The following is a 25,637-nucleotide window of genomic DNA, read 5'->3' as shown; positions in this document are numbered from 1 at the left end:
TCTGTGTTGGCTGTTTGGGAAATTGCCTATACAGTAATTGCTCGCGTAACAATCTAGTGGCTGTCTATTCTTGTTCTTTGAGATGAAGCACACGTCTGGGTTATAGTTGTTCTTCCATAGGGCAGAGTGAAATGTGCCCGACTGTTCAGAGTCGTACATAAGGCATGTGTCTTGTGCCAACGACCATTCCCTGAGTTTATCCCCGGCTTCGTCATTGTCTGAGTGGTCCCATTGTGTGGTGTGGGCGATTGAGGTCACCCCACGTCTATAGCCGGGCGAGTGGCTGCTGGCAGAGGTGGTGATGGCCGATTCTGATTCGGGGGCTTGTGTACATTGATGACCGTCACATGACCAACTGTGACCGTCATTGTCGAAGTGCCATCACTTGTTGTGGACTTGAGAGTCGAGTCCTCATTTAGGCCTTGCCTAAAGGTGGCGAGGTGGCCGTGTTTAGGGTGGTAGATGGCAGCAATGAGAACATATACCTTTTTCTCTGACTTGCCATCCGCGTGCTGTCCTCAGCATGCGTCTTCTTTAAGGTGACGACGTCCATGTTGATTTCTCTTAGATTTCTGGCCAGGAAGTCACATTTAGGTCTTGAGAGTCCTTCAATGTTTAAGTTGGTTCACTCAAACACCTCACCTGATCGAATTATGGCCTGTAATCGAGCCTTTTTTGTCACTTAGCTCAACTAATCACATTTGGATTTGAATTTACGACATCCATTTCGCCTTTTTGCAGGTTATATAACGACACATACAGTATGTGCAGATTCTTACAGTGAGATGTGTATGTCATGGGAGGTGGGTGGGAAGGGGGTGATGGGGGAGAACAACGGCACCATGGTTCGTGCACTGCTGAAACATCATTCTTGATACTCTGTGAGGCTTCCTTGATAAATGAAGTGCGTTATGATTTTATGAATCAAAAGTTATCAATTCAATCACCCGATATTTTACGCTATGTCCCATAAGTGTAGGGTTGAGCAGAGACGCAGTGGTTAGGGCACTGAACTATGAACCTGGTGACTTTAGTTTGATGACTCTCCATGAATATGAATCACTGCAGTCACGAAAGCTTTAAATCAAAAGGGGTGTACGTTTGTATTATAATAGATGTATAGACAACTCAACCATAACAACTGAACATATGCAAGCGGTGGATTTATACAGCTGTGGATTGATGGCTATGAATTGTTCATGATTGTAATAAGCAAAGAAATTGATGTTAATCAATCAATTGATGAATCATTAAACTTGTCATTGCAATTCTGGCAGTCCGGGTTCATTTACTGATTATGCCCAATACCAGTAATGCATAGTATGTGTAACTATCTTTGGCCTGCCCCAGAATGATGCAGCCTCAACCAGCTTCAATCATCGAGTGTGAACATCAGCACTTGAGTACACATCATGCATTTAAATCTCAAGACACACATCTCAATTCATATTCAAGCTTCGAGCAGTCTGTGTGGTCAGACTAGACATTACCTCAGAGTTGCCTTGAATACAATTGTCTTATTTTACTTCCATCTCCAATTTACCAAACATCCCTTCGTCAGTTTGACCTTGAGCCACGTTTCATACATTGCAATTCAGCCAGAGATGTCAGGATACACTAAGACAGGGTAACAAATGAGGCACGTCTAAATTGCACGACTTGACAGCATCCGTATTTCACGTGTTTGTTAAGCATAGGGAAATTAATAATTGAAGCAACCGAGTGCCATGGATACATAAAGGGATGGTGGGCTGAACTGACCCTCCCCCCGCCAAGAGAAAATTCAGCGTGGAAATCTCTGTCAAAATTTAAATAACTGACAATTACCTCGTCCCATGACCTGCAATGTGAAATTTAATTATGAGAAGGCATTAGATAATTTCTGCCAGCAGTTCAGCAATAACGAATCAGGATGATACTTTTGGGAAATCCTTATGTCAGAAAATTTAAGGCTCGGATGTGTCCAAGGGAAAGTTCATTGATCTGCGAGTGGAATGCTCGCAAGAATTGATTAATGAGGTTATCCCCATTGGGGAATGTTGCCGACTTGGATCGATAAAACAGGATTTAGTGTAATTCACTTCACATGGGGAAGCGGCAGACACATTACAAGCAATCACCAGCACATGGTCAACCCTAATGTGTAGTATCATAGAGCACAAATCCTCTCACTTTGACAGTTTCACAATCTGACTTGAATGCAGCCAACGAGTTATGAACATGGTCCCACAAATGCATATGCAGTCATTTGAGACGCATGCACAAAACTAAAAAGCATTCATTTAGATTTATAAATGATGTTCGTGACCACCCAGGAAGTCAATTACAGCGAAGCCTGTGGCAGAAATTGCACATTTTCATCACAAGAGCTGGTCATTTCAGAGGAGAGCCAAAAAATAGTACTGTACTCATTTCATGAAGTTCATGGGTATGGCCAGGATTCAAACCTTCAGATTGTTAGATGGAGCATAGCCTAGATTATAAGCACCCGCACATACGTTTCCCAGTTACAAATAGATATTTAGAAAAATTATGATTACTGTGTGCCTCTATCTAATGAGATCAGAATGCATAGTCAGACATTTCGCGGTCAAAATACCAAAAAGAAATACAACCTATTTGCTGTGCATGTCACCACATTTCCATGTGGGTATCATCCCATTCAATTGCACAAAAAGATAAACCCGTCTCTGTCACCCTCAAAGCAACAGACATTCAGATTCATCCTATCATGTCGTATGTGCGCTCATGTGTGGGTGTTCATGTGCGTTCGTGCATGAGCATGACCAAACTTTCTTAAGAAGTTGAATATTTTATTTTGTTCCATTAATAAAAACAACTGTTTGGTCTCACGTGGACTTGACATTTTATCTCAACAGGCACTCCAGAAAGTCAAAATAAACACTGTTGGTAATCAATCGTTCATTCTTATGCAGGTATTGTATTTGCTAATGTACTCTTTAACGAGAAGGAAACTCTTCTCGTGATACAAAAGGTTGGCTGCTATGTAAATCAAGAACCAACAAAATATTTAAATGCAAAGCTACGATGCGTAAAAGTATAATGTAACGCACATGGATGCCCAGTTTCCTGGAAGCCTGTGGCATAATGTCACATGGGGGGCCCCCCTTATTCATTAGCGACAAAAAAAAACAAGACCCGTTGTGGGGCCCCTCTCTTGTGTGAGGCCCAGGGCAAATTTCCCCTTTTGCCACCCTCCGGGACAGCTCTGGCCATGCAATCGATAGCTGGACGTCGTGGCACAAGCCTGTAACGCAGTGCGTTGATCACAGGGCTGGTGGACGATCATGTACTGTGAGACTAAATTCTTTGCTTTTTTCGGTAAAGTCACGTAGATAGAACAATTTTAATAAAGTGAATAAAAGTTAAAATAATAAAAAAAATACTGTGAGACTGCCAACTTATTGCAATGCTTTTTTCTGTTTTGGTGCAATTTCTTAATTAGTGCATTAAGTTTTTAATTCCCTTTGGTAGTAGTAGAGTTTTCATTTGCTTGGTAGTGGCTATATGTGGGATTTGGTCATTGTATATAATTAATGTACAGCGTCATGGGATGTTATTAGCATGAATGATGCAATATAAAATAAAAATAAAAAATTAATTGGACAGGATAAGGGAGTATAGAAAATGAGTTTGTCACCCATCTATGCCAACTTTTGAAATATTATCACTTCTCAAGAGTTTATTTTATCTGGATAACCTGCTTTACTCCCAGACGTAAAAATGTAATACAATATCGCCAAATATATGAATGATGGACACTCTTGAATGTCTTTGAACTCAGTGAGGCTTTCCTGGATAAACATTAAAAAAAAATCTTTCATCATCAGCAGCCACGATCGATCCACAGCTGGAAGAAGACCTATCCAGGTCAATGCCACCTCTTCCAATCCTATGATGCAACAATCCCCCTAGAACCTACACATTAACTAATTTGATCACTCCCTTCTGTCACCATTCCATTGCTTGGTTGCCACTTAACTATTTATTATTGACCATCACCCATGATCCCTTTTAATGACAGGTTATATACGGTGTGGCCATTTAATTATTTCAAAATATAAGGTTATACAAAAAATGTACGTTATTCCATTTCATTGTAAAAAAAATGCACTCTGGTTTTTCTAGTACAACCAGGCTCAAGATTCAAGTTTAAAGTAACATTTTGTTTAACCAGGTGGGAACTCCAGCGACCAAGATAGTCTCATTTGCGAGATTGAGCTGGGTAACCAAAATTACAAAAGCAAAATAAATCAAATAAAGTAGAGCAAATCAAGTAAATATAACAGCAAAACAAAACCAACATTATACAGTTGTTTTCAATGGCGGAGCCAGGATTTTCAGGTAGGGGGGGCAACCCCTCCAGCAAACGAAAAATGATAGAGGAGTTGTTAGTAAGTAAGGACTTGTCCCTTGCTTTTTATTCGACGCGTGTGCCACGAAGGCACAGCCATCGATCGAGGGTCGAATTCGAACCGCGTTGTGTGATCGGCATCGCGCTCGCTGAAGGTGTCGATGCCTTCAAGGAAGTCGTGGACTGTATACGCAACTGCGCACAATTCTGTGAGTCGCTTATAACTGCTTTGCCGTTACTTATTGCCAATTATGGATTCTGACTATTGTTCTATCATCTCATAGAGTTACTGGCACATCATAATATGCTACACAGTGGTAGGGGGGTCACAAAATGCCGATTTATTACTAATAAACCCCATTGATCCGATCGAAAGTAGGGATTTCTATTGGATCATTGGGGGGGGGCACGTGCCACCTCCCCCCCCCCCCCCACTGGCTCTGCCAGTGGTTGTTTTTGCATAGATGCGCTTCTGTGGCCGTCTAGAACACTCTTCCTTCCGATATTAGGAACCCACTGGAGCTATGCACTTTCAAATCTTCATTTAAACTAATTTCTTTAGAACTGCTTTTTGTGTTTAGTTTGCTGTCCTTCTCCCGCACCTCTAATTAGCACGGTTGGCTATGTACGGTGCGAAAGTAGTTATACATACTTGAGAAATTTAAAATATTTCTCTAACATATCTCATGGCTCAAGATATACTCTGTTACAAATGTGCACTAACTGCACTGGCCCCAAATTAAACTATTTGCCTGTCTCTGGACTTCAATCTTAGAGACCAATGTCAAGCTCGCCCACAGTACATGCCGCCACCTTGCCAGAAAAACAGACACTTGCTCGTTCGCACGCCAAGCAAAACAAGCAATGCCCATTACCCCATGCGCGCCCCATCGCCTGGGTCAGTTCCCACTCATGCTAGCGCTGCTTAGGAGTGCTCATCTTTGTTCTGTTAAAATATGCCAAGTACTGTGCATTGTGCAGAACAACAACGAAGGCACTTGTGTCCCACCCGTTGCTTGGGCTGTTGTTACGCCGTACATGCCAACTCAAGAATTATACTCAACAATTGAAGTTGACGACAATGCGTTCTTTGCAGCACGTGCATCACACACAGTGTGCTCTTTCATAAGGCATTTGATGTGAAAGAAAAATGGAACCATTTTGGGTTTAACAGGGATTGGGAAGGAATGGGATGGAATGGACTGGCATTAACTTATCAAATGCCAACATCGTGTTGGTTTCTTATGGCACATTTAGAAATGTGCGTTTAGATTATTGGGCGACTGTCCCCCCACCCCACCCCCCGACTGGAGATGGGGACTTCTTGTCCCCATGTGGAAGGGGAAGGGAGCCCGGGTTGACTGCAACATTTACTGTGGAATGACCGCTGCTCTCGGTGCCTGGAAAGGTACTCGCCCACACGCTCCTGGCAAGAGTCCACCGGCAACCTTCTGACGCACCAAAGGCCAGAATGGGCCGGATTCACACCACAGATGTCGACGCATAGATCGGATCCTAGCTCTTCGGGTCTTGGGTGGGCAGGTGCTCCTTGCGGTCATCATAATCAACCTGAATAAGGCCTTCGACTCAGTGCACCGGCAGGCCCTGTGGGTTGTCTTGTGATTCTTTGGAATACCCGAGGGCATTCTTGGTCTCTTCTCTGCCCTGTACTCAGAATCCCAGGGAGCTACTAAGTGGGGTGGAGGCACCTCTGGCTTTGGCCCACACTGGGTGGGTGATCAGATCGGGGGTGTCATGGTACATATTTTGGACAGTCCAGATTTATGGTGATTTTTGTGGAGTTGCTGAATATGCTAAACGAGGCCCTTTATAGGAGTTTGAATTGGAGGCCAAGCCTTTAAAACTGTAGAACTCCTGGATGACTCGTTGGATGTCGTCATTCTGTTTGTTTGTGTACGTGGCAAAGAGGTTGAAGTTGTCTGGAGGTTCACTTACCTCAGGAGTGTCATTTACAGTGATGTGGGCTCTTATCTGTACATTGAAAGATGCCTGGATCTGGCCCACAAGGCAATGGAGGCACTTGACCATAGTGTGTGGTGCTCCTGCTCCCAGAGCAGGAGGATGAAGATGTGGGCGTTCAGTGCTCTGGCTTAACTTGTCCTGCTCTACCAAGTGGAGATATGGACACTAAAGAAGGCACTGAGGGCCTGGCTGAATGCCTTCATTATGAAGTCCCTGCGCAGAATCCTGGGGAATCGGCGGGGTGATGGTTTTGTTTCAAACCATCAATTTATTTGGCAGACTGGACTGAGTCTCCCCTCGTGCCTGGTGCGGCAGCACCAGATGCGCCTATTTGGACAAGTAGCTCGCTTCCCCAGAGGCTGACCCAGCGGAGCAGCTGCTCCAAATCGGACTCCGCCTTGGCCTCCGTCATGGCCGCAGCCGCAGCAGCAGGATCGTCAACTCCAGCGGTTGGAACTGGAAGGGAGCTGACCTTACGGCTCACTGTGAGGTTCCCGAAGGGCCGGAGCCGGAGGGTGAACGTGGAAATGCACCGTGTAGGCGTATGCCTCCAGATCTGATCTGATATCTGTTCTTGTCCTTTAGGATGAAGCACAAGTCGGGGTTATTGTCGTTTTTCCATCAGGTTGAGTAAAATGTGTCCCCGGCTGTTTCTGATTGTACATAACAAGTGTATTTTGTGCTAACGACCATTCCTCGAGTTTCCCTCTGGCTTCGTCATTGTCTGGGAAAGCCCCCCATTGTTTGTGCTAATAATTAATGCACCACCTCTCTCCCTTGCCACTTTGGATACATATCAAGATCCTAACCCAAAAATAAAAGTGTAAGGATATATTACTTACGATGAAAACAATTGTGAGTGTCTTCAGGGTCAAATAAGCATGGGGATGTGCTCATCTCCCTGGCCTGTGGTAAAAACACCACAATTCTATACTGGAGGCCACTCTGTCCGTTGAACAACCAGTGTTAACTTTGCAGAAGTTAACACTAATTTATCATGCGTTCATCCCCACCACAGCAGCCACAAGGAGAATCATGTTGGTCAGCGAAATGCTTTCAGAACGGCGCTGAGACACATTTGAGATTGTTTTAAATTTTGACCTTGGAGATTGATATCCATGCTGGACCAATTGGGCATACATTTAACAACAAATCTCCTGTTACCACAATAAAACGTGGACAAAACGATAAAACAAACATACCCACATGCACATGGTCACGGACACAAAGGCCCTCCTGATCATGCAGGCACATTCAGATTAACAAGCAACCTTGGGCAGCAAAATGCGCGCTTAATCCGCACATGAGATAACTTTCAAAAGCTGTTCCGGCGATGCCATGTCAATACAAATAGTGCTGACGAAAGGGCCGGATGAGCGACAGACGGTTAGGTACAGCATGACCCCCATTACAGAGTGACCCCTCCTCCCTCCCCTTCCATTCCCAAGTCACAGCACACAAACACTCACTCAACTCTGATAAAAAAAAAATGTTTATACAACCGAGGGAGCCAAAGTCGCAGTCTATAAACTCCTGCTTCACGGTGTCATGAAGGCACGGATAAGATTCAGTGGGAAAAGTTATGTATCTGGTGCCACTGAATCCAACGCACGTTTAGTGGGCTTCTGATTAGGATAACGATGATAGCAGGGATGGCGTGCCGGAGTCTGTAAGTAGCGGGTTTTTTTTCCAGCTGTCAAATTCCTAAGACAAGGGTGGGTGCAGGAGACCCGCGTAATGAACTAAACTGTGAATGTTCCAGAGTCCACCGCCGTGGCATTAGTGATATCAGGACATGTGCCATTCTGAAAAATGAGCCTTGAGAAGCAGTAAGGCTCTTCTTCTTTGGTTCTTTCAGTAAAGTCACGTAGAATGAGAATAAAATAATAAATTGATAAAATAAAATAACACAATAATATTCTCACGACGTTTCGGCCACAACACAAGCGGCCTTCATCAGGTGAAGGGACGAGACTGTCTGGTAGGACAGCGCTGGAGTGTCCTACCAGACAGTCTCGTCCCTTCACCTGATGAAGGCCGCTTGTGTTGTGGCCGAAACGTCGTGAGAATATAATTGTGTTATTTTATTTTATCAATTTATTATTTTATTCTCATTCTACGTGACTTTACCGAAAGAACCAAATAAGATGAATCATTGCAGTCACGAAAGCTTTAAATCTAAAATTCAGTAAGGCTCTTGTTTCTGTATGCATAATTGTACACGTTTAAAGTTTACAGAAAAAAATCGCCAGTCACGATGCAACGAATGTGCCTCGATTAGCTGATTTTTATTCGCAACTAACCTTGACCATGAATGACTTCATACATGAATAATTTTGTGGAGCATTAGTACAGGGATTAGTGGATTGCACTACGAATCCAGTGACCCGAGGCCCAGTATTGGATTGGCAAAGGTTGTATTTTGTTTATATAAACACATAAATAACTTATTTTATGCACTCGAATAAAATAAGTAATTCTTTTGTCTGAATGAAACAGTTGCTGTTTTAACTACTGACATCATGTGAACCATTAAAATAGCTGCCAGTTTTAATCGTAGTTATCTTAATAATTTGTCTCTTTCTCACTTTCGTCGGAAACTTTATAATCAATGGGTTCGTGGGAAATGCACAAGGAATTTCTCCCGATAAGATTATATGTCCCAGGTTGTCCTTTACTTCTTCATAAAATACCCCCTGGGCTATCTGTTGAATGAAATAAGCCGTCTGGCCACTATAGGCTATAAATACGGCTTAAAGATAAAAAAAATGTTGGCTCCTATGATGTAACAGCGTACAAATGCTGAGCGGTCTCAACCCAAGTTGCTGGACCATGTAACGTGACAGTACTGGTGTGACAACAACATCTTGAAATGTATTGAAGTGTACCACTGCCAGATATGGAACTTAAATATGAATTTAGATCGTTTTTCATTTAACAGATAGCTGGAAAGTCAAGTGTGATCGGCATCATTGCCTCAACCAAATGCAAGGATGTTCCAACTCTCATCGTTAACTAGTTTACGTTGGTGAGATTTATCAAAGCATGCTGTGCTGCTGTAAAATGAATAATGATGACCCCAGGAATTCAGTGATTGACGTGTGAACTTATTCATAATATACCCAGCCTGGTGGTAATGTGGAAGGGCAATTGACTCTCGTTTGGGAGGTTGAGAGATCAAATTGTGATCAGAGGTCAACTCAACCCCTTGCATCTCGGGCGGATAAAATAGGTGCCACATTGTGTAACTCACAGTGGGCATGTGGACAAACTGGCCCCTCACATGAAAATGTGGAATATCCACCACTGGATCATAGCACAATTCTAAATAAGAACAGCATATTATTAATTTGAGGTTGCAAAAAAACTGAATTTTTATACTGTAATCGAAGTGCTAAATAATTGAAATGTGCTTACAGAGTAAAACTACTTTAAACGTTGTCTTTTTTTTAAACGTGGAATGAAGTCTAATCAACACTCACACGGCAAATTAAAGGACATTCATTTACTTTTCTTTGTAACTATGAAAGTTATAATAATGTATCTATAATTTCAACTGTTTATCATAAAAATACAATTGCTCATCATTATCAGAGAAGATATGCAGAGCAACGTGAGTAGAAGTCGATTGTGGAACATCTAGCGCAGTACAACTACCAAAGCAGACGGACCTCCAATAGAATTTACAATATTTGTGCATAGGATGACCATGCTATAGATTTAGTCCCAGAACTAATTTTGAACTAAACATAGCCTGGAATATGTATTAGTGTTACGCAACAATGATCAACGAAAATGAAATAGTTAAGTCCACTGAGCTGTAGCACGCGTTCTGCCCGTGGTCTCTTCAGTAGATAATTTGGCTGCCTTTTTAGCTTTAAAACAGCGGACAGCTTGCTAAAAACGTAACGCGTCGTAGGCAGTTTTCTGACCACCTGCGTGTAATTTTACACGTGGCTAATGCGGTAAAAAAAAAACTTTCTGGAAGTAAAAAAAAGAGAGAAACTTCAAACCCCCCTCTGCTTTGCAGCAGGTACACAGCACTGGCAGGTATTGTGACAGCTTGTCAAAACAAGAGAGGAAAAAAATACAACAGCTCAATACAGGAAGCTGAGATGTGACGGGGTTCTCTTTAGCAGATGAGAACAACAACAAAAGAGGATATGCAATAAGAATTGGGCCGATTTGTTTAACGTCTTCACCAACAACAAGTCAGGCCGCAAGCCTTCATTCCACCTAATCACTAGACCATACTGCAGCATACGCCACGCATTCGAAAAACTGTTCAGAAAGAAAGGTGTTTTCGGATGCTTATCCGAAACTTGTTTATTTTATGACAACTTTGTTTTTGCATCTGGCTTAGCACACAACCACGCCACGCCTACCGTGTGGAACGTACAAGTGTTTGGTATTGAACAAATCTTTATAATTACTGTCAGTAGGTTTAGTTACCTGTGGAGGCTGGCTCCTGCCATAAGTATCTAGAAATACAAACAATCTGTTCTAGCTGTCAACAGAGACGCGAGACACTGAACGATAATTTTAAGCCTGACAATTATTTTAGCTGACAATCTTTCAACTGTGTGTCACGTGCTCAGAGCAGAATACCACTTGACTGCAATGAATGTTTTCATAAACCAGATTCACAGTATTTTGGATACACAGTCTTTGGTAATTGGGTTCGGACCATACATTCACTACACTTGAGAATCAATTTCAATAATGGAAGATTAAAAAACTGCATCTCAGCTCAGTGGCCTGCCACAACCAAACCAACCCTTCATCTTAGTTTTTCATGGCATTTAAATATTGAAAGTTAATTGCCAAATGTGATTTCCTGGAGAAGTGGTTGAACGTTTGCACGTTCGATTTTGATTTAATTTGGATCATTACTGCGCTGGTGGGGTTTTGTTAAATGAATGTTAAGATATTGCTTTGACTGCGACTCTCCAGTAAATCACGTGGGAAAGTGTCCCCCCTCTCGTGTGTGGATAAAAAAAAATGTCATTTGAAGGGATTTTTGAAGCAGTGCCATAACATCTCCTTCTATAAGCCATTCATCTAACATACAATAGTTCCACATCTTGGTGGCATCTCGTGACATGGCACGAAAAGAAAAAGGAAAGCAAAAATTAATTTTGTATTTAAAAATATATATTTGGTGCTCCCGCATTGGCAGTGGTGCATAAGTACAATTTCACAAAACAATCTCAACACATGCATCAATACTACTGCCTTAATGGTGCTTCATCAAAGAACACTACAACAACATTGCACGACACATCGCTGATTGTATCTATTTTTGTAAAGCAGTGTAATTGACAAATGTTTTTAGTGGCGTAATATAAGTTAGGTCCATGTTGGCTTACGAGGAAAAAGGTGCATAGACACATTATAACCAACGCTGTGCTTTAGCAGTATAACTCGGTAGGTTGACAATTACGAATGGTAATACAGTAATTAAAGGTGGCGCATGATAAATCATTGCACAGCAGTTAAATATCATGAACTAATGAAGCCAAGTGAAGAGGTCATGCAGATATTGTCACGAGCACTTCCTTTTTTATAAAATCATGATTAGGAATCATCTGGATAGTTGTGCTTAAACGGGGCCTGGACCTAGAATTGCGGAGGAACGTCTCCTTTCGTAAGACTGGAAAAACTCACAATGCGACGTCCAGTTTAGCAATCCAGTCGGTGGCTTCCTGATTTGCTGATTGGGGGTATGAAGTGCCTCCAGCAACAGATCCCGGTGCGTGGCAGGTCGATGCGATACGTTCCACGGTCTGGAACTCGTGGCCACAGTCATACTTGGGCTCAAGTCCCTCGTATTCCACTCGGGAAGCAGGGGGCCGCGTCCTGTGCGGCTTTAGGAGAAGTGCCGACCACTGCATTCGAGGGAGGTCAAAGCCAGGAACTCTATGCTCTTGGGTCAGTGACGAGGTGCTGGTTCTTTATGTGGCGTGAGTCCCACGATTCCGTCCATCTGGATAATTGGGTCGGTGCCACCTGCATAGACACCGGCTGCTGCTTTCCCAGGATCTTCGGTGTCATGTTAAGCACTTTTGTGGTGGCTTGTTCAAGTATTCGTGGTTGGGAAGGTGAAGGGACCCTAAGTGTAATATAACTAGCAAGGTGAGTCTCCATTCCGTCAATAGTTTATACAACAGGCTAATGGGAAACCTGGGTGATCATGGCAAAAGGGCAGATAAACCAGTAGTCCAATGTCACCCACAAACGCTGGGAAGTGTATAGCTACTGCCAGTGTTCTATCAGCTACAACACAATGAACCGATGTGTATTTTATCCACACAGTGTAAACATTCATCTGCGAGCCTACAGATTGGCTTGTGCTTCTTTCACTGAACAATGGTCAGCTTGCTATGCCTACGAGTTACCATGCTCACACCCGAACCACGTTGCACTTACTTCACGGTTCAACTGTATAAGACGTCAAACAAAAAGTCAAAGTGTCGTAAGATAAATAACTGACTGGGGGAGGACGCTACGACAGAGCTCTCAACTCACAACCGGATGTCTCTCTCTCTCTCTAGACGTGCCATGCCCTTTCTCAAAGACATCAGCGAGCATGGCCTTCTATTTAGTTTCATCGATGATACCAATCTAAAACTTTGTGTGACATTCGCCCAGTTGCCTCCGAAATTACACTCACTTTGCTGTCTTTCCCAGCGTCTTGTACCTCTAAATGTCCGTTTAACTGCTATATCCAGTCTCTTGTCTAAGAAATGTACATTGCCTTTCTCTCATTATTCTTGTTAATGTTCGTTTTGTACCTGCAATCCATAATACACCTATTTGTACTCACCTTGCCTGTCCATACATATTTGACATCCTTATTTTTTTCAATCTTGCTTCTAGTTTGCTCCGTAGGGTATTTGTAATTGTCCAGCTTTTATAGAGACCCATAGACTCATAGACATCCATAGGCTCATAGAGATCCATAGACTAACGTCGAGACGCAGATTTCACATCCACATAGGAGAACAGACCAGCATATGTGACACTGAAGTATTTTAATTCTCTTTGTCATTAATGATTTCTTATTTTTCAATACATATCCCATTTTATGAAAGATATATTTGCCAGTGTTAGTCTTCTGCTGATGTCTGTGATGCTTCTTCCATATACTGTGAGCATGCTACCTGGATAGTTAAAATGCTCCACCTGCCGAATTTTGGTGTCACTGACTTGCACTTATCCCAACATTTTCTATTTTGACTTCACCACGTGTTTTTTTTATTTATTGTTATTTTGTGCCTTTATAACATTATCTTTTATCAAACATGTTTCAACACATTATATCATCTGCATATCTCAGGCCGTTTTGACCACCACCACCAACAACTACCCCATGCAACTCTTCGATCTAAAGAAAACAAATGAGGTGGTAACACACACAGCCTTGTCTGACTTCTCTCCTTATGCACGGAAACTCACCAACCCCCCACATTAACTATCACAGCTGCTGTTTGCTCCCACTTTCCTATCACTCAAAGGTCTTTTCAATCTAGATCAAAATTCACCAGTTCAAATCCCGGTTCGTGGGTTGACTCATCCAATCATCCTTGCACACTTGCCGAATTTGTGGAATGCCAAATTTGAACAGCAGCGTGGGGAGAGGCACAGGGGGAGGGATTGTAGAGCCTCGTCGTTTGACCTACGGAGTCACGGAACACGATTTCAATAGCTGCAATGCACTGCGCTGTGTTCCACAGGTATATTTTAAGATCAGCGAACTCTCTCTGCCGCAGGGCTCTCCTTCAACTCGATTTGAACCAATTTCGCCCAGGTAATGGGATCCTTTTTTTAACAGCTTCACGCCAAGCACACTTGTTGCACTGCTACTGGAAGTATGCGAATTGGTCTCACTACCCACACCGAAAGAAAGCATTACCATGTGCAGTGAGAGCGGCAGTACAAGTAATGTGCCACTTTAATTACTTGACCAAAGCAGGCACCGATACAATATTGCATACTTACTTTGTTTACAGCATGTGTTATCAGATTCATGGTCTATGTGTAAATTATGAATTGACTAATTTTGATCTCATTATTTTCATTAAAAACCACAACAACTGAAAAATGATTCCAAAAGCAATGGTGCCAGCAGCTTGCCGTGATACAGCACTGTTGTTTTTTGAAGCTCAGTAAACCAAAAACGTACGATTACATTTTTTGTAATAGATTAAACTAAATTATAATTGAATTAGAATTTAAAATGATAATTTATTGAAATAAAAATGGGGTAAAGCGTTGGTACAGTGGTTCTCACACTGCTGTGATCTATCCAGCAGTGGAGAGATCGTAGCTATCTATCAGCGAGGAGACAATTCTCCCCGCTCACCATCACCAACCCTCACTGACAAGGTTGGTGAAGTATAGTGAAATAACTTCCCATGTAAGACAGCATTATGCCTTAAACTAGCAGTGGATTGACAAATGGCTACAAGTTATTTTATTTCCATTTGTTACTTTAAAAAAAATACCAATTCAAGGATTACATTACATTGCTTCCAAACTCTCAAATAAATTGGTAATCGTAAATATTTTGAAACAATAATCCTTCCAGACATGTCCACTATTCCAAACAGTGATTGATGGCTTGAACAAATGTTATCCGGTTTGCTGCTGCTTACACTGAGAGTCTGCAAAAATGACAGTAATTATCATTGCTTTTGCAGGACACATTTATTAAGAGTGAATTTTTGTATGACTTCACTTGGTGGCCATTTATCGGTCTCCGTTCAACCATTATTCGAATAATCTGTAAGTACTCTTGGCAGTCATTGCCACACTCTGCCAAGCAAAGATGGCTTTCCTTCATAATGTCAGGGCGGAGGCCTTGTGGCAGTGGACAATTCAACATTGACGAAGCAGCTGGTTTGTATGCAACCTCACAGCAATCAAGGCTATGTGGGGTCATGTGGATGAATGCGAAATCCTCAAAAACAGCAACACAAGTAAATCAAGGCCACCCACCTCTAAGTCTGGCTCCAGCTCAACACTTAAACGGCAGTAACTTTAGTTCCAAATCTCCCAATGGAGTATATTGTACGCTACATCGAAGAAATGTACCCAATCGGAGCTAATTGTTCAGGTCAAATGATTGAAATTGCCTGTTTAAATAAACACGCAGTATATCTATCCACATATTCAAATGTTGCCTGGAAAATCCATCAAATTGGGGCGTCTCGTTTGCAAGGGTGTCCAGAATATATCCGTGCAAATATACGCGCATATTCCAACAAGTATCTGTGCAGTGCTCACTTGTACTGACTGTCCTGGAGCCAGTGGTGGATTTTCAACGTTACTGTAGTCAGGATCAATATAACTATTGGACACCAAGCGTCCATTCGATAACCAAATGAAACCAGCATGGGGTGTTACTCATCTCTGGTATCAGTCTTGAGCCATTGGCAGAAATTGCGCATTCCTATAGCAGAGACCAGACTATCCACCTAGACAATTAGGAATGGCCTCCCAGAAATGTAGTTTTCATTTTATCGATGCTGGAGGGATGTTGGGGAACAAGAGTAAAGTGCAATTTTTTTTTACTACTTGAGTTTTTGTTTTGATGCTTAGACATATAAATATTTATGTAATGTTACGGTGAATGCAGAAAGTTATTTAAACATGCTACAGTGAATATTGTTTTTCACGCTAGTTGCTTTTGCGTTTACAATGACGATAATCACAATAATGACATCTCAGTATGATTATTCAAGGTGATACGTGGCATCGGTTAGTGGAGGTATGAAACCAATGGCATATATAATTAATAATATAGGGAGCTTAATGTATCAATTATAGTTCCACACCCAGTATAAACTTGACACAATGTTTTCTGAGGTGGCCAGGTGACTCAGGAGCCAGAGCACTGAGCCGGCACCAATAAATTCCTGGCAGTGAATCTGGGTTCACCCCACCCCTGATTACACCGTGTTCTCAAGTGTAGCTGATGGTCTCAGCCCAGTCAGAGAATGACTGCTCAGCCCAAAAAAAAAAACAGATTGTACTGTTGTTTTCACGTCGTTTAGCTAACCTTAACATTGAGCTCGAAAAATATTAATTGAAGTAAATGTTTACCGTCATTAAAGCAAAGTGGCAGAAATGGGAAAAATGCGCCTCCGAGCATGCAGATATAAAAGGACACTTGAAGACATCTCGGAAGTAGATCGGTGATATCTATTTCTGCGAGCCGAATTCTGAATAGACACTTTATCTCCTGAGATGAAACTGGTTAGCACAAGTGAAATTACAACTGGGAAAGGGTAAAAACTATTTTAATGAAAAATAAAGCTTTATACTGTCTAAACTCTCTACAGAGGACGTGATTGTGAGAAAGTGAGGTCAATTATATAGGTACTGTAAAGCTCAAACTCCATTCCGCTTGTCTCAACTGCCACACATCCACCACCATTGTAAATACAAGTCAGAGAGTCGAACTAGACCACTACTAAATCAATAAATATTGCAAGACTCGTCTCTGCTGGTGCTTCTTAACTAGTGGTGGACATATTCTTAGTTCTTTCGGTAAAGTCACGTTGAAGGGGGCAGTCAATGCGTAGCACAACATTGTTGACGTCCCACAAAGCGGTTCCTATTTTACCAACCGCAGAGGAATGATGGACCAAGTGAACCCCCGACCCGGGGATATGAACTCGTGTCGCTCCTACCCGTGCGTCGAGTTCTCTAGCCGTGGCGTCACCTCAACGGGCAGCGCCAACAAGCCAACAGCGATCACATTTCCATCTTCTCTGGCATTCCCTCGGCACACGTCAATTAGGTACCGATGCATCGCATGCCAATGTTGGCCGGGTTAAATTAACATCTGCTGCGAGGGGGATGAGGGAGGCGCTTTGAGAGACACGGCTATGCACTGACCCGTGATTCACAGGTGAGTGAGAGAGTGAGAGAGAGCGCCGTACCCGTGTGCCAGGGAGCAGTTGGTGATCCTCTTCCACTTGAATCCTCGCGGTGTCTCACCGCGCGAGAGACACCCGGCTCCGATTTCTCACTCACTCAGCTGCCCATGCTGCAAGATCCGCTCTGTACAACAGTCAAAGGAAAAAAAAACAATTACACCTGGGTGATTTTTTTTTTGGTTTTACACTTATATTCAGCACACTGGACTGGTAAGGCAGAAGACGCCAATTCAGTTCCTTCTCTCAGCAAGGCAGCTGGAAAAAGTGGGCAAGTCTCCGAAGTCCCGCAAACTCGGTCCACCCAGCGGCATAAAGAGGTACAGCCAGAGTCGAACGGCAGGTCGCGTGTGACGGGGAGAAGTGTGGACACCCACCACTGCTTCCACAATATCTGGCCAGCGTGGGAGAGTACACTAACCTACCCCGTAGAGGGGCTCTCACGAGCTCCCTTTAGCGGAGGCCCCACCGCCGGCAGTGGTGCGTGCAGGCAATTGCAAGGCTGCACCTTTACTGTTTGGCACTCTTCCGAATAAACATTTCGTTTAATCCGGTCAATAACATCTCAATCATCTTTTACAATGCAAAGGCACTTAAATAGCCAACACATTGATTGCCATGCTGAATCCGGGCAGGTGGCGCTGCAGATAGAGTGCTTCACTCGCGATTGGGAATCCGTGAGTTCAAATACGGTCAAGGGGTCAACTCGACCCATCATCTCTGCTGGCTCGATAAAATAAGTATCATTTTGTCAGACGTCGCGATTAGTTGTGCTCCAAAATATTGGTCCCTAATCTTAAGGAAAGCAGAATTTCCACTACTAGCCGAGAAACAATGTTAGGTATGGGTACTGTGCTCACTTTGCTCTGAAGACACATCTGATTTTGACAATTGTTTTAAATATTGGAATAGATTATCCCCACTGGAATGAGCATGTGGCAGTACGTATCACTGCTGGTGGTCCTCAGATAGAAATTCCACAGTCCTATGACAGACACCAGCTGATCTATCGCAAGTCATCTGTCACATTCTCACATACAGTGTTAGTACTTAATATAGGATGATACAACCGTTTATAATTCATATTGATACCATCAATGTTTGCATATTGAAATAAAAATAAGTCAAAGTAAAATGTACGTAATATTAGCTATATATTTCAGTCCATCAATAATTATGTCCAACACAATACTTTTACGTCATTTACCTTTGAATAAATGATTAAATTGTGAACACAATACTTTAAATGATTCAAGGATACGGTGAAATACGCGAGTTCATTTGAGAAACACGACTTCGTATAAAACAACATGTTAAAAAAAAAACATGAGTAAGAAGAAGAAGCAGCAACCTCAACACAAAACGAAAGGACTGCAACACGGTGTGTGTGTGTATACACCACTTTACATTAAAAACCAAGACACACCGAAGCACCAACGCATTTCCACACTCTGCAGCCATCCGAACCGCGGCATGCCATTACACAAAAACGCACGCGCGCACGCGCGCACAGCAGCAACAGCAGCAGGACCGTCAACACGTCGCACGTTTAAACGCCGACAAACGTGAATTACGAGCTGCGGTTATGCTCGTCGACAAGGAGGGGATGTATCCACGTTACCAGCCCAGGGGCGGCTTCACTCGACGCGAGCCGACCTCGACAACCGCGCGCCCATTCCGATCCAAGTGGCCAGGTGCTGCTCCCCGGCCGATAGGTAAAATCACAGCCGACGGAGGACGGATTCGATGTCAGCTTCAGCTGCTCACTGTCTCGGAGGGTTTGTCTTTTTTAAATCGCTCGGCGGATCTGTGCGCCCGCCCGCCCGCCCGGTAGTCAGAACAATGCACACGACGTCGAGAGAGAGAGAGAGAAGGGAGGAGGTGTTGGTGGAGTTTGCCGCACGCGTGCACGAGAGAGGCGAACACGACCGCAAACGGCCAAACCCACTCTGCCTTGCGTGCGAGTCGGGGTTTTTTTTTCTTCTTCTTCTTCTTTGTTTGTTGTTGTGTGTTTCAAAGTCGCAGTCCGGCTCAAAGTTCTACCGCCCGCTTGTGCGTGGTTGTGCGTGACCCGTCTTCCCCCCCACTGCCGGATGAAGCTAGTGCGGGTTATGTTCTAAAGGGCGCCTAATTAAAAAAAATAAACCCATAAATATTAAAACATATTTTTTTACTTGCACAGCAATTTTATCAATTTATTATTTTATTATCATTCTACGTGACTTTACCGAAAGAACCAAAGAAGATGAATCATTGCAGTCACGAAAGCTTTAAATCGAAATTTGCACAGCAAAGTCATTGTATTTTTTTACTTGCTATACAGCCAGATAATACGACAAATCGCTAACCTTAAACACCCAGTCGTTCATAAAAGTTGAAGGCAGTATAGTACTATAGTAATAGAGCAAGTACAGAATCACTGGACCGGAATTGATAGCTTGAAAGCATTTAGCGCGGCGCCCTTGAAAGTGCGCGGGGCCCGTAGCTACTACATGTGTAGCTACTTTTGCTACGAGGATAATCCGGCACTGACCCCCGCCACCACCACCACCACCGCCTCTGATCGCGATTGCCGCTCCCCGCTTGAGTCGCACCGCGTGCGTGCGTGCGCGTCTTGTTTAAGAGACCCCGGGGTTCAAGTGCGGAGTGTGTGGTGGCTCTTCCGAGCTGACTTGGTCAAGCTCGCCGCCACATGCCCTCGCACCCACATGCACGCACGTGTGAAGTTTTGATTCCTTTGAAAGACTGGTTCTCATCATCACGTACGTGCATCGCTTCAGAGAGATCGAGTGTTAGAGTCATCAGAGGAAGGAAAACAATTGCGGAGGGAAAAGCATAATAAATCTGATCGTTGTGATGTTTAGTTCATATGAGCACATGTGTTGTTATTATAAAACTTTTTTTTAAAATAATATTTTAAATATTATAATACAATGTATTTTTTTTGTATTCATCAAAACAACATTTGACAATATTGTTTTCATTAATACAAGTCTTTTTAAACTATTGATGTCACCAATTATGCTCCAGTATTCCTGAGTACAGCATCGTTGAGACGAAAGAAATGCCGAGCATAACCTTATACGATGAACTAAAAATGAGACACACACAGTGTCAAACCGACTGACCAAACATTACACTTTATTTTGGAGTTCGGCCCATGTGTGCTGTATGCATAATGATGTTTTCTCAACCTTGAGCTCAAATTCTCTGCTCAGATTTCTCAACTCTTACCTCTCCATCACCACTTTCTCAACAACACGCACCACCAACACCTTGACCTCTTCACTACTGACACCATCATTCATACGTTCATTATTTGTTTCCTTGGTGAGTACAATTCTCCTTTCTGTGGAATATATTGACCTCAGTTGTTTTTAGCGAGCAGCTGTTATAAGGCCGGTGCAACATGAGGATTGCGTGGCCAGCATTCTACGCAAACCCGGCCACCTTTATCCGAAGTCAACCTAGGGAAAGTCCAGGCCAGCTTTACATGCCAAATACTGCTGGGTTTTTTGTGTCACGACCAAGAATTGAACTCGAGTTGCTGGGATTAGCCCAATGTGCTAATCACTAGTTACGCACAAATACAAAGGTCACCTTACAGCCCCACAGACTCTCTTGGAAAGTGCTAACAGTAAGCACTTATGAGTGAGTAGTGTGGCCACTACTACACACACACCAAACAAGTTTTCCCTTTGCTGATGTAGACACACAACGTCAGGCACCCATTTAATGCCGAGTAGATCTTGAGAAGATTCGGAACAGGTTCAGATGCCACATGCTACTGGTATGCATGGACAGGAAGCCAGGGTATTTGGATGACAGCACTTGGCACGAACCATGATCAACAGATGAGGGCACAGCCCTACTCACGCCACAGCTGGTGGAAAGGCCTCCACGAGAGGATATTAGGCCGACTCAGAGATTGAATCGATGTGGTGATTTCTCCATTCCTACTCCAGCGGTCTGAACCATTACACCACGGGCAGCATCCCCTCCTAACCATTGTGCCTAAGCCCAAACCACCACTCCCTGTACAGTACACGCACACAGCCACAACAGGTATCTTTTTTTAAAATATCATATTTAATCCTGCAAGTCAGTTGACACAAGCACAGCTGTATAGGTGTGGCCTCTGTGGTCTGTCTCAAGAGTTCACTTTTTCTCTTGGCAAAGACTGCTTCATGCAATCCGATTTTTGTTGGAGCGCACCAGATTCTTAACGGCACGCCCACAAGCCACGGTACAAAGCCGACAAAAGGCTCGGAGAATGAGAGAGAAAGAAAAAAAATAATGCAAACTATTTATTGCAGGTAGAGAAAGGCCCCAAAGTTCACCTTGCAGGACGATCATTGGCCCCCGCGTTTTTAAAAAACTAGATTCAAGTGCTTATTTTAAATCCGGTTTTTCGTAAGTGGTCACTGACACGCTTCGAGCGCGCTCCTCTTCGTGGATAGGTGGCATCGCAAGCGATGCTGCGTTACAACGCGTCCGTCTGACTTCAAGAAACTGGCAGAGTTAGTTGAGCGCAGGGGATATTTATTTATTTATCTCGTTTCTCGTAAAGTATCCAGGCCAAGTGGCGCTGGGGTTAGAGCATTCAGCTCATGGTAAACAGGTTGATTGAAAAAATTGCATGGAAAGGTTGACTCAATTCAGCATATCTCTGGAGTCAACAGAAGAATACTACTTTATGATGGGTCCCCACCCTGGAAAGGGCGCTATAAATCCGAAATAGAATATAATTTCCACAACTGGCTGAGGACTACTAAGAGAGATGACCACCAATCAATGAATACTCATTTGAGCAGGCACACAACTTAGACTTTGACCCGACTGCGAGTTGAAGCTGTGCTGCTCAAAGGAGTTCCCATTTAGGCTTGACGGTAAAACTGCTCGTGTAATTTTTACATATTTACGAACCAGTGTTTAGACATTAAGTGTGGGAAAGCCAGCTATATGTTCCAGTAATACTCAGAACAGCAGCAGTGACCTAAGCTAACAACATTCTGCTCAGACAGATTATTGACAGACATGAGTGCAAAGAACATTAGGGATTATTGACGCCTGTCTGTTGACACACGGACATTGATGTTGGTGTCAGCTTTCATAAAAAAGCACACTTTTTTTCATCGACAGTTGCTCCGGTGCATCTGGCTACAGCAAAAAAAAAAATCGATAAAAGTGTGATTTTAAATTTTGGTCAGGTGGTGTCTGTGGTTCAGATGTGCCACTCGCGAGCAGAAGGCTCAGCCCATTGTTGTTTGGGCAAAGGAGTTCCATATTGTGGGAAGTCAAAAGTTGTCATTTTACGGTGAAACGATAAAAAAAAGTTAATAAGTCTAAGTGTAAATTTCGATTGAAAGCTTTCGTGACTGCAAGGATTCATCTTCTTTGGTTCTTTCGGTAAAGTCACGTAGAATGAGAATAAAATAATAAATTTATAAAATAAAATAAAAATAAAATTCTCACGACGTTTCGGCCACAACACAATTGAAGCTCTGTCGTCCCGACAGGTCTGTTCCTTTCACCTGAAGAAGGCCACTTGTGTTGTGGCCGAAACGTCGTGAGAATTTTATTGTGTTATTTTATTTTATTAATTTATTATTTTATTCTCATTCTACGTGACTTTACCGAAAGAACAAAAGAAGAAGTCTAAGTGTCTCCATGGCTCAAACTAACAATGGGTTAATGCTCATCTCCAATGGTGAACCTGAGCCAGTGGGGAAAATTCCACATTCCCATGGTGGAGACTAGTATATCCATCTAACTACTGTTGTATTGATAGTGCAGGGATGTTAATCAACAAGAGCCCAACATAAAAGGAACAATCCTGAACTTTCTACAAAGTCTTATGCATTTTACAATCTCCAAAGGGATAATGTATTGAGTCGACCCCTGACCCAGTTTAAATGTATTTATGCCTTCTGACTGCGTCGGCCATTCAAACAACAGAGCCACCTGGCCAAATACCCACTGTATAAAAGCACATAACGTGTTTACAAGAGTAAGTAAAATTCCCCGCTCAGTAAATTACAAGAAACGTTACCCGAGTGAGTCTAAGTTTAACATACAAAGGGCCGCCAGTCTATATGCAGCCTTTTGAAAGGGATCATTTTTCCCCTTCGTTTAGAAACCTATAGAGAAGGCTGGATGGTTGCAGGGTCCGATGCTAATGCCTGCGTCAGAGCATCGAGCGAGCACTTCTGAAAGCCGAGGGTTCAAATCTCAGGCTCCCACCTGAAACAAAATCAGCTTCACCTGCGGCCTCCACCTGGGTCACCAATGGCCACACAATGAAACTGCGTTAAACGTATTAGTTGAGCGCTTAATTTTCCAAAATTCAAAGTCTGATTAATTAATCAGCTGACACAACGCGACAGAGTCATCTACACGCTGACCGAAAAGGAGCACAATGCAATGGTTGCATAAGGACGACCATGTCGTTCTAATCGTCGGAGGTCACACGTGAATCAGTAATTTTGCAGTGTTGTACGTTTTTTCTCTCTCCTGTATTAATAAAAATGCCCTTCGTATCCAGGGATACAATTGGGCCCCTATACTTTTTTTTTTCAGGAGGGTCATGCATTGGGAAGTTTGGCCAGTTCCATGAATCAGCAATTTTGCTTGCGGAAGGAAATGGGAATAACCGGGGAGAAGTCACACATAATAATATAAAGGAGTAACACCAGGCACCGCACAGATAGATTAAACAAATCATTTTAATTTTAACAAGTAGGCTTTCGCGACCAATATTATCTATAATAGAGGCTTCTTGGATTATATTGCGTAAATAAAAATGTTTATTTTATTTGTATTATATTTTATTTTTTATTTTTATTTTATTTTTTATTTGATTACGTTTCATTTTTATTATTTTATTTCCATTCTACGTGACTTTACCGAAAGAACCAAGAAGATATAAATGTTTCGTTAAACCCGCCACCACCCGACAGAGCCAACAGGGGGATCTTTGTCGTTATCCATGTATTCTAAAAGGCACATTCAGCAGCATGTGTTTTCACAATCATCCTCACCATTATCGACATATCCTACGATCTATCTTCTGCTGAATGAAGGCCTCCCCACACCATCGCCATTCCTCATGGTCTTGGAATTCCACAAAACAATTCACACCCACACATGACCTGATCTCAACACTCCATCTCCACAGCAGTTGTACTGTGTAAGTATGTCCTGTATGTTCAACTTCTTTTGCACCCTACGTAGATAGCCGTGCTAATCGGAAGTACAGGGGGTGGGATAACAAGCGAAACACAAAATACAGTTCTAAATAAGTGCGTTTTAAATCTAGATTTAAAAGTGTATGGCTCCAGTGGCTTCCAAATAACGCAAGGAAGAGCTTTCCAGAGGGCAGCGGAAGTGCATCTGAAAGTGCACGATGCGGTGACCGTCTGTGTTCCATGGCTTAGCCAAAAGCCGCTGCTGTGAGGACGACCGGGTGAGTTCGCGTGATGGTTTATGCTCCTTCACGAGACCAGCAAGGTGTTGTGGTTCATTTGTCGTGACATTCTCTCTCCTGAGAATGTCACGATACCATGGCGAGTCAAACTAAACCCACACATCAACAACTTACCTTCACATATCGCAAGGACAACCGTGAACTGAGCAGTTTGCCCAGTGGTTTAATATTACTTCCCTAAATTACCTGATACTGTTTAATTTAGCATTTGCCATGGGTGATCGAGTGCAAATAAAAGATTTATCGGGTGTACGGGGGGGGGGGGGGGCATGCGCCAGCTAATGCATAAATAAAGCGAGTTGGTGGGCAACAAGTCAAGTTCCGGCTCAGAGGCTGACCCAGAGGGGCAATTTGTCATGTAAATCACTCAACGCCAGGGCAATAATAAAACAGAGAGAGATGACAAGCGGCGGAATGGGAAAAGTACACAGTGCCCCACAAGGTCTCACCACCCTGGGTGAACCGACCCACAAGCCTGCCACTTGCAGACAGATCTAATCATCAAAACAAGCCCACGTGTAGAATTGTCGAAAACAATACAGAAACCCCACACACGAGTCAGAAACGCGTGCGACCACTACAATAAAACACGACAAGCTGCAATACAATAGGACACATTGAAAAACAATGTGACACATTGCAAAGCAATACGACACATTGCAAAGCATTAAACCACATTGCAAAACAATACGACACATTACAAAGCAATGAAATTCACAAAGCAACAACATCTCGAGGCACGGCACTGAAGTGGCAGACAAAGGCTGTGCAATGTGTGGATGAGAGATGGGCAGGATAGTCCAGGTGTGTGTCACAATGACGAGGAGACGGCTATAGGACTGATTTAATT

General features: G+C 43.0%; 1 protein-coding gene across 12 annotated transcripts in view; it reads right to left on the bottom strand.

The window, feature by feature from the left end:
• NRCAM (neuronal cell adhesion molecule) overlaps nt 1-25,637 on the bottom strand; it is a 261,902-nt gene that overhangs the window by 128,082 nt on the left and 108,183 nt on the right. For 11 of the 12 annotated variants that reach the window (XM_032954073.2, XM_032954071.2, XM_032954080.2 and 8 more), the window contains one exon: nt 17,308-17,428. The gene's annotated coding sequence lies outside the window, so the exon portion shown is untranslated. Of the gene's footprint in view, nt 1-17,307; nt 17,429-18,922; nt 19,107-25,637 lie in introns of those variants that run through there. The other variant, XM_032954072.2, reaches the window with a different exon arrangement.

This window comes from Petromyzon marinus, chromosome 14, assembly GCF_048934315.1.
Source record: "Petromyzon marinus isolate PM22_M1 ecotype Great Lakes invasive population chromosome 14, UKy_Petmar_22M1.pri1.0, whole genome shotgun sequence".
In the NCBI taxonomy this organism is placed as follows: Eukaryota; Metazoa; Chordata; class Hyperoartia; order Petromyzontiformes; family Petromyzontidae; genus Petromyzon; species Petromyzon marinus.
The sequence above is the reverse complement of the archived record's forward strand: the minus strand, read 5'-3'. Positions and strand labels throughout refer to the sequence as shown.